This window comes from Suricata suricatta, chromosome 8, assembly GCF_006229205.1.
Source record: "Suricata suricatta isolate VVHF042 chromosome 8, meerkat_22Aug2017_6uvM2_HiC, whole genome shotgun sequence".
NCBI lineage: Eukaryota > Metazoa > Chordata > Mammalia > Carnivora > Herpestidae > Suricata > Suricata suricatta.
The window spans coordinates 50,820,576-50,829,816 of NC_043707.1; the positions used below are offsets into that span (position 1 = coordinate 50,820,576).

At 40.2% G+C, this 9,241-nt stretch overlaps 1 pseudogene; it reads left to right on the plus strand.

Annotated features, from left to right (window-relative positions):
• The window catches only part of LOC115297605, an 8,222-nt pseudogene extending 6,287 nt beyond the window's left edge, over positions 1-1,935 (plus strand).
• The last annotated feature ends 7,306 nt before the right edge of the window (positions 1,936-9,241 follow it).

Consider the following 9,241-nt stretch of genomic DNA (forward strand, 5'->3'; position numbering starts at 1 on the left):
CACAAGTATATGGCCAATTAATCTTTGGCAAAGCAGGAAAGAGTATCCAATGGAAAAAAGACAGCCTCTTCAACAGGTGGTGTTGGGAGAGCTGGACAGCAACATGCAGAAGAATGAAACTAGACCACTTTCTTACACCATACACAAAAATCAACTCAAAATGGCTGAAGGACCTGAATGTGAGACAGGAACCCATCAAAATCCTAGAGGAGAAAGCAGGGAAAAGCGTCCTTGACCTCAATAGCAGCAATTTCCTACTCGACACATCCCCAAAGGCAAGGGAATCAAAAACAAAAATGAACTACTGGGACCTCATCAAGATAAAAAGCTTCTGCGCTACAAAGGAAACAATGAGAAAAACGAATAGGCAACCAACAGAATGGGAAAAGAGAGTGGCAAATGGCATATCGGATAAAGGGCTAGTATCCAAAATCTACAAGGAACTCACCAAATTCCACACCTGAAAAACGAATAATCCAGTGAAGAAATGGGCAGAAGACTTGAACAGACACTTCTCCAAAGAGGACATCCAAATGGCCAACAGGCACATGAAACAATGCTCAGCGTCACTCAGCATCATGGAAATTCAAATCAAAACCACACTGAGATACCACCTCACACCAGTCAGAGTGGCTAAAATGAACAAATCAAGAGACTGTAGATGCTGCCAAGCTTGTGGAGAAACGGACACCCTCTGATACAGCTGCTCTGGAAAACAATATGGAGGTTCCTCAAAAAACTATCAACAGAACTCCCCTATGGCCCAGCAATAGCACTGCCAAGGGATACAGAAGTGCTGATGCATAGTACCCCAATGTTCATAGCAGCACTGTCAACAATAGCCAGATCATGGAACTAGCCTAAATGTCCATCACATGATGAATAGATCAAGAAGATGTGGTGTGTGTGTGTGTACACACACACACACACACACACACACACATACAATGGAGTACTACATGGCAATGGCAATGAGAAAGAATGAAATATGATATTTGTAGCAAATGGATAGATTTGGAAGGAGTCATGCTAAGTGAAATAAGTCAGGCAGAGAAGGGAAGATAGCATATATTTTCACTCATAGGTGTAGCAGGAGAAACCTAATAGGGGATCATGGGAAGGAGAAAAGGGGGGAAAAAGATTTGGGGAGAGGGAGTGAGGCAAATCATGAGAGACTTTTAAATCCTGAGCACAAACTGAGGGTTGAAGAGGGAGGGTGGAAGTGGAAGAGGGGAGTGATGGCCATAGAGAGGGGCACTTCTGGGGAAGAGCACTGGGTGTTATATGGAAAACAATTTGGTAATAAACTATATACATATATATATATATATATATGTATACATATATATAGTTTACTATATATATATGCCCAAAAAATGGAAATCACCTTCCTCATGGGGCTGTACTAAGGAATAAAGTGAATGAAATAATAAATAAATAAATAAATAAATAAATAAATAAATAATAAATATGTAGAGGAGCCAAGGACCCATCTGAAGAAAACATCTCACATCTCTGACATTATGGTGAGACATATTCAAGTTGGGATCAGGAAATTTACTCATAAACTAAGCCCAAGATGCAGAGCTTGGTTCAATGGGGGTTAGACAGGTATGAGTATCTCCAAAATGCACCTCCTGGATTTTTTCCAAGACTTGGTGTTGTTGGTTTTGTTGGCATTTTTTTAACTTCTTTTGGCTAGAGATTCAAAAATAAAGAAGGTAGTGTATCCACCTGAGTTCATGGGATTAGCTGCCTCTTTTTATTATCCACAACAAGCACTGTATTTGTCCAGGTCCGTTGGAGGAAATTATATGACTGGATTTACAAGGATAGATAGTCATAGAAAATTTGTGGAAGGTGAACTTTCAAAAGCCAGGAAATGTGAAGATCACTTTGAAAGAAATAGAATGCTCCATGCTCTGCCCATTTTAATCAGTTATAGGTAAACATTGGTAAATCCGTAGTAAACCAGGATTTTGACAGAAAAATGGCAGAGAAGTCAATACTGAATGTAGTAAATTGGCTTTTTTCTTCAGGAAAAACTATACTAGGCCTCTTATCTTGGGTCATCATTCAAGACAAAATATAGACATAATATTGTCAATATTAGATTAGTAATAATAATATATGAGAGCTCTTTTATGGTATCTCATACAATATCAATATTATCATTTTTTTAAATTCTCATTTAAGCAGATGTGTTATATTTTAACTGTAGTTTGTTATAGTTTTGCTCTTATAGCTATTTATTTTGCACTTAAAAATTAATAATAGAGGGGGCGCATGGATGGCTTAGTCAGTTAAGCACCCAATGTAGGCTCAGGTAATGATCTCATGCTTTATAAGTTTGAACCCTGCATTGGGCTCTCTGCTGTCAGCACAGAGTTCATTTCAGATCCTCTGTGTCCTTCTCTCTCTGCCCCTCATTCATGTTCTCTCCTCCAAAAATAAGAATTTAAAAAAATTAATAGCAAAGTAGAATCTTTTCCAGAAGTGTATACATACTTTACATATTTTGGGTGAAAACTCTACCTTTTTATTCCTTTTACTACCCCCTTTATGTTATTTTTATATTTATATTAAGTTTTTGTTTAAATTACATTTAGTTACCATACATGTAATCTTAGTGTCAGGTGTTACAAATAGGGATTCAGCACTTACATACGACACTTGGTGCTCACCACAAATGCAGTCCTTAAACATCATCACCAATTTCCCCCATCCCCCCCCATCTCCTCTATAGTAACCATCAGTTTGTTCCTTGTAGATAAGAGTCCACTTCTTTGTTTTCCTCTTTTCTTCCTCTATAATTGTTCTTTTTTGTTTCTTCAATTCCACATATAAAATCATATGGTATTTGTCTTTCTCCTATTGACTTATTTCACTTAGCATGATACACTCTAGCTCCATCCACATCATTGCAAAGGGCAAGATTTCATTATTTTTTGATGGCTGATTAATATTCCATTGTATATGGAACATGATTTTTTCTTTATCCGTTTGTCAGGGGGTGGACATTTGAGCATTTTCCATAATTTTGCTATTATATATAATACTACTGTAAACATTGGGGTGTGTGTATCCCTTTGAATTAATATTTTTGTATTCTTAGGTAAATAGTAGTGCATTTGCTGAATTGTAGGGTACTTCTATTTTTAACTTTTTGAAGAGCGTCCATTCTGTTTTCCACAGTGTTGCACCAGTTTGCATTTGCACCAAAAGTTTAAGAGGATTCCCCTTTCTCTGCAGCCTCTCCAACACCTTTTTTTTCCCTGTGTTGTTGATTTTGGCCATTCTGACAGGTATGAGGTGATATCTCATGGTAGTTTTGATTTAGATTTCCCTGATGATGAGTAATGTTGAGCATCTCTTCATATTTCTGTTGTCATCTGGACATCTTCTTTGGAAAAATGTCTATTTTTGTCTTCTGCCCATTTTTAATTACATCATTTGTTTTTTAGGTGTTGAGTTTTATAAGTTGTTTATATATTTTGGATACTGATACCCTTTATCAGATATGTCATTTGGAAATATCTTTTCCCATTCTGTAGGTTGCCTTTCAATTTTGTTGATTGTTTCCTTCTCTTTTTAGAAGCTTTCTATTTTGATGAAGTCCCAATAGGTTATTTTTGTTTTCATTTCCCTTGTCTTGGGAGACATATCTAGTAAGACGATGCTGGGAGCAATGTCAAAGAGGTTACTGCCTGTGCTTCCCTCTAGGACTTTAATGGTTGCCTGTCTCACATTTAAGTCTTTCATCTATCTTGAATTTATTTTTGTGTATAGTCTAAGAAAGTGGTCCAGATTCATTTGTTTGCATGTTGTTGTCAAGTTTTGCCAACACCTTTTGTTGAAGAGACTGTTTTTCTCATTGCATATTCTTCCCTGTTTTGTCAAAGATTAATTGACCATATAGTTGTGGGTTTATATCTGGTTTTTCTATTCTGTTCCCATTAATCTATGTGTCTGTTTTTTTTTTAATGTTTTCCATTTCTTTGTTGAACTTCTAATTTTGTTCTTTTATTGTTTCCCTGATATTATTAAATTATCTCTGTTCTATTGTAGTCTTTGCCCATATTTGGAACAAATAACTTGAATATTTTTGTAGGGTGATTTCTGTATCTTCATTTCTTTGGATCCCAGTACAAGAGATTTACTGAATTCCTTTGGTGGAGTCATATTTACCTGATTCTTCATGATCCCTATAGTTTTGCGTGTGTGTTGGCACATTTGAAAAAGCAGTCACCTCTTTCAGACCTTATGGACCGCTTTCAGACTTTATATACTTCCAGACTTTAAAAGAAACCATTCACTCATGTGTGATGACATGCTGGATCATGGGTCTAGTGGTACAAGGTGCCAAGTGTGTGGATATGTGGTGGCACTGGATTCTGGGGGATGTAATATCTCTGGTTTGGGTCAGTGCACTTCACAGCATTGACATTTGTACAGTCCTGTAAGGGAAGTTGGTGTCCTCAGCAACACCTTCAAATCTAGTAGCTAGGGACCAGGGTAAGTGGCAGTGGTGGCTACGGCCAGTGGTGTGCACACACTCGGCTGCAGGGGCCAGCTTCTGGTTCCTCTCTAGTTGCAGGAGCCATTTGCAGACACATACATAGTGATGGAGGCCAAAGCATCTGGCAAGAGGCAAGGCCAACTATAGACTTATTGGTAGCTATAGAGGTCCTGGCTGCTCGCATGTGCTCCTATGGCTGTGTGCCCTCCCTCTGGGTGTGTGTATTGCAATGGAGGTTGATGATGGGGGATACTGGACAGGAGGTATGCAGATGCACAACTGATGGGACTAGCAACAGCTGGGCACAGTGATGCTGGCCAGTGATGAAAGGAAGGACTGATATGGGCTCACAAGCAGCTGTGAAGGCCTTGGCTGTTGGTGTGCTCTCTTGTGGTTGTACACTTTTCCGTGGGGGCATGTATGCTGTAATGGAGGTGGGTGATAGGCCAGTGTGTGGAGGTGCACATCAGGAGGCGCTGTGAGCATGAGCGTAAGCATGAGCGTGAGCATCGCATCACACTGAGGGTCAGTGGGGGGAAGGGGATCTAGAGTGTCCTCCTCCACACATATATAGAGGGCTTCGATGACTGTTGGTGTGGTTCCTGTGATCCAGCAAAGAAGCGGAAGGGAGCAAGGAGGGACTCATACGGCTGGCTTTAGCAAATAAGAATGTTTATGGGGCAGAAAAGTGGCAAAATCTGGGTCTGTGGTGGTTGTGCTGCCATTAACTTTGTTGGTGGAAAAATGTGCTGAGGTTGTCTGCAGAGCAGTCTCTCTGAACTGCAGTTATTCTCACTGTGCATCTTTTAATAATAGCTTCTGCTTTATTTCTTCCTAACCAGCTCTCTACGTCTCAGCTTTGCCAATCTGGCTGGGGTGAAAACAGAGTGGGATCTTTGCACAGTGCCCTGAGAGACTAGAGAAGTTGGGTGCTCACTTCAGTATTGCTTTCCTTGGGAGAACTCTTTCTAGCTGAGAAGTTACTTCTTGGTGCTGAGCAATGCTGGCTGGTGGGATGGGATGATGAAGACAAAATGAAGATGTCTGCTTTCTCTTTTCAAGTTTTTTTGGTTCCACTCTGTCGCTTAAACTTCTTAAGTGGACTCTGGAGGTCTTCCAGAAATGATTTTTTTTTAATGGATAACTTTCCAATTGTTGATCTTTGAGGAGGATCAGGGAAGCTGGGTTCTTCTACATTGCCATTTTTCTATTTCCACATTCTGTCTTTTTTTTTTTAAGAGAGAGAGAGAGAATGGGCGTGCAAGTTGGAGAGAGGGGCAGAGGGAGAGAAAGAGAATCTAAAGCAGTCTCCACACCCATTGCAGAACCTGTTGTGAGGCTCAATCCCACAACCCCGTGATCATGACCTGAGCTGAAATTAAGAGTTGAATGCTCAGCCTACTGAGCCACCCAGGTGCCCCCCCATTATTTGTCTTAATGCAAGTGTATGTGGGTATGTGTGTATTTCTGTTTTTTCTCTTGTTCTATGAGTCTATTTCTTTATGTATTAGCCAATATCAGCACCTTACAGCAGCAGCTTTTACATCTTATCGGCGTGTGCTCAGTAGGGCAAGTCTTCCCGCCTTGTCTCTTTAAAGAGTCTTAGCTGTTTTGGCCATTTTTGTACAAATTTTATAATCAGATTGTTACGGTCCACATATATCTGTGCACACACACATACACAAGGAGCTGGGACTTTAATTGAGTTTTATAAATCATGAATATGTTCTCTTGCCATTTATTTTGGTCTTTATTAATTTCCCTCACTAATATACTCTAGTTTTCTTCATAGGGATCTTGTACATTTTTAACAATTTGTTCCTAGGTACGACATGTTTTTTGCAGTTTCAACTATATTATATTACTCTATTGTTTGCTGCTGATATATGAACACAAGCTGATTGTGTGTATTTACTGTATCCAGAAATTTTGCTGTACTCATTTTTTGTTGTAATAATTAACTATAGGTTCTTTTGAAATTCCTATATGGAAAATAATATGATCTATGAATAGTGACAGACTTGTTTTTGTTTCTAAATATACATCCAATATAAATTTAATCTGCTCTTTTAAAAATTTGGGGGGCCTGCATAGCTCAGTTGGTTAAACGTCCAACTGATGATTTCAGCGCAGGTCATGATCTCACGGTTGGTGAGATCGAGCCCTTCATGGAGCTCTGTAGTGACAGCACAGAGCCTGCTTGGGATTCTCTCTCTCCCTGTCTCTCTGCCTCTCCACCCTCTAAATAAATGAATAAACATAAAACAGGACTTAAAGCTTTTTTGTAATGGCTAGAATTTTATTTTAAGAGTTTTATATTTTTAATAGAACTCAATACTGTATTCATAGCATAACTAGGTTAGAAACAAAGACGGAAGCTTCTCCTTTACTGAATCAGAGAATTAAAGGTAGAAGAAGTTCAGTACCTGGGACAGCTCATTGGAACTGCCACGTGTTTTGGCTGTGTGGAAAATAGCTTTTATCCTAAGAATGTGCGATTTACGTAGTTGGCTATATCTAATTAAAACAACATTATTATTAGAGCATTCTTTGCCATTTTTTGCCATATTTTTCCGCTAGAGCTATGGAATCAACTTTATAGTTTCAAGCTTTTCATTGAAATAAGGGTCAATTTTGTAAACTAAAAGTCAGAGGGAAGGAGATTAAACCAAAGAAAGATGATAAACATCACCCAACGTCTTGGAGAGTAGGGAAATTGTTGCAGGATGTTATTTCACTTGCCTTTGCCCAAACACAGCATTCATATTTGATGTTTTTAATCAGACACTATTCTAGATGTTATTAGGGAGTTTGTTTAAAACCATTGGATATATATGAACTTAGCATGTTTCTCAGATTTTAATAACAATATTGATGTAATGATTGATAGAAGGGATCTGCTGATTTGAAAGAACAGCTGAACCGGGCCGGCCCTTGCTTCCCTGGTGGCCAGAGCAAGAATCCTGCCTGGACGCCCCCCCCCCCCCCCCCCCCCCCCCCCCCCCCCCCCCCCCCCCCCCGCTTCTTAAAGCTGTGACAGCTCTGAGAGAGGGGAGGTGCTCTAGCCGGTCCCTTTCTGACCCTTCTTTGGAAGGAGGGGTGAGGCTGCCACTATCCTGCTCTGGCACCGGCCCCCACCTCCTCACTCAGACCGTTCCCTTGACTGAGCTCTTGGAGCTCATTCCTGGGAGAAACTGAGGAAGGTTGAGTGAGCACTGGCCAGCCCAACTGGAGGCTGGCTGCTGAGGCCTGCTACCACATTTGTTTTTGTAAAAATAAAGCTTGATTATTCACACACAAAAAATTCCTTTCATTCTTTTTCTTCTTTCTTCTATAGTTGTTTTCCATTCTTTGAGGGCACTGTGAGAAAAATACTGGAGAGGAGGAAACTGAACGTCTCATGGATCTGGAGTGTGATTGAAACTCCAGGCTTAAAGTCTGGAGTTTTAAAAGTCTAGGAGCTTCACTAGGATAGAGCCTGGAGAACTGCCCTAATGATGATGTTATGTTTCAATCACACTAAAGAAGACCAAGGCAAGCAAGAGTAGAATTTTACAGTAACTAGAGTTTTAAAAGATTAAAAATATTTTGGGAACCAAAGGGCCATTTAAATAGTTTCTTTTTATTAAGTATGTTGGCTAATCATAATTAACAAGTGAGAAATCTAAATTCTCCAGGAAATATTTTTAAAAACTATTAATAGCCTACACATCCCCCCAAGAATGTTGCAATAAGGGGAACAATCTTATGATAAATTTAGTGAATTGAAAAGATACAAAGAAGCCTGGGTTCTTGTGCTATGATCCATGATATTACCTCTGGATTGCTTACTTCTGGACTTCTCAGTATTTTAGAAGAAACACATTTTTAAGGCACTTAAGAAATAGTATTTTTAAGGCACTTTAGAAGGTTTCTCAAACTCTCAGCTAAATATTTTCCTCTTAAGAACGTAAGGTGGTGTTCAGTAAGATGACAGCAGCATAGCAGTACCCTAGGCTCATCTCATCCCATGAAACACAACTAGAGAACTACCAAATCATACTAAATACCCCAGAAATTGGTGTGAAGACTGACAGAACAAACTCCACAACTAAAGGGAGAGAAAAGGGCAAATCAAAGAAAGTAAGAAGTGTGGAGATGTGCTTAGAAGAGAAACGGATCACAGGTAGTATGGTGGGGAGGGAGCCATGGTCACAGAGAGGGCAAGAGAGAGAGGAGGCCACAGGGGAATGCACAAAGAAAACGTTTATCTATTGGCTTGCATACCAGAGGGGCTGAGTTTCATGAGTCCTTGCAACCAGCTAGGCTTAAAGTCTGGAGTTTTAAAAGTCTAGGAGCTTCACTAGGATAGAGCCTGAAGGGCACTGAACTTCCTTAGGAGAGAAGGCAAGCAAACAATCCAGTGATAGACAGCATCTGAAGAATTCTTGGGGCACACTGGGGGAGATTATTAACTCTTCTGGGAGTGCACCACTGAGAGGCAGAGTTCAGAGAGACACCTTTTTGAGAAGAAAGGAGCTGGCCAAAGCCATTTCCTTTCCCTGCCCCTCAGCACAAATACAGAGCCACCTGAGGGAAGCAGCTCAGCCCTGACACTGACTGCCTAGCTTCCATACACGAAGACCCATCCCCCTTTGCTGTGGCGAGACTGCCCTTCTCATTCAAGCTTACTTCAGTCCCAAGGTGGTAGGCCCCTCCCCAAGACCAGTACAAGCCCTGTCC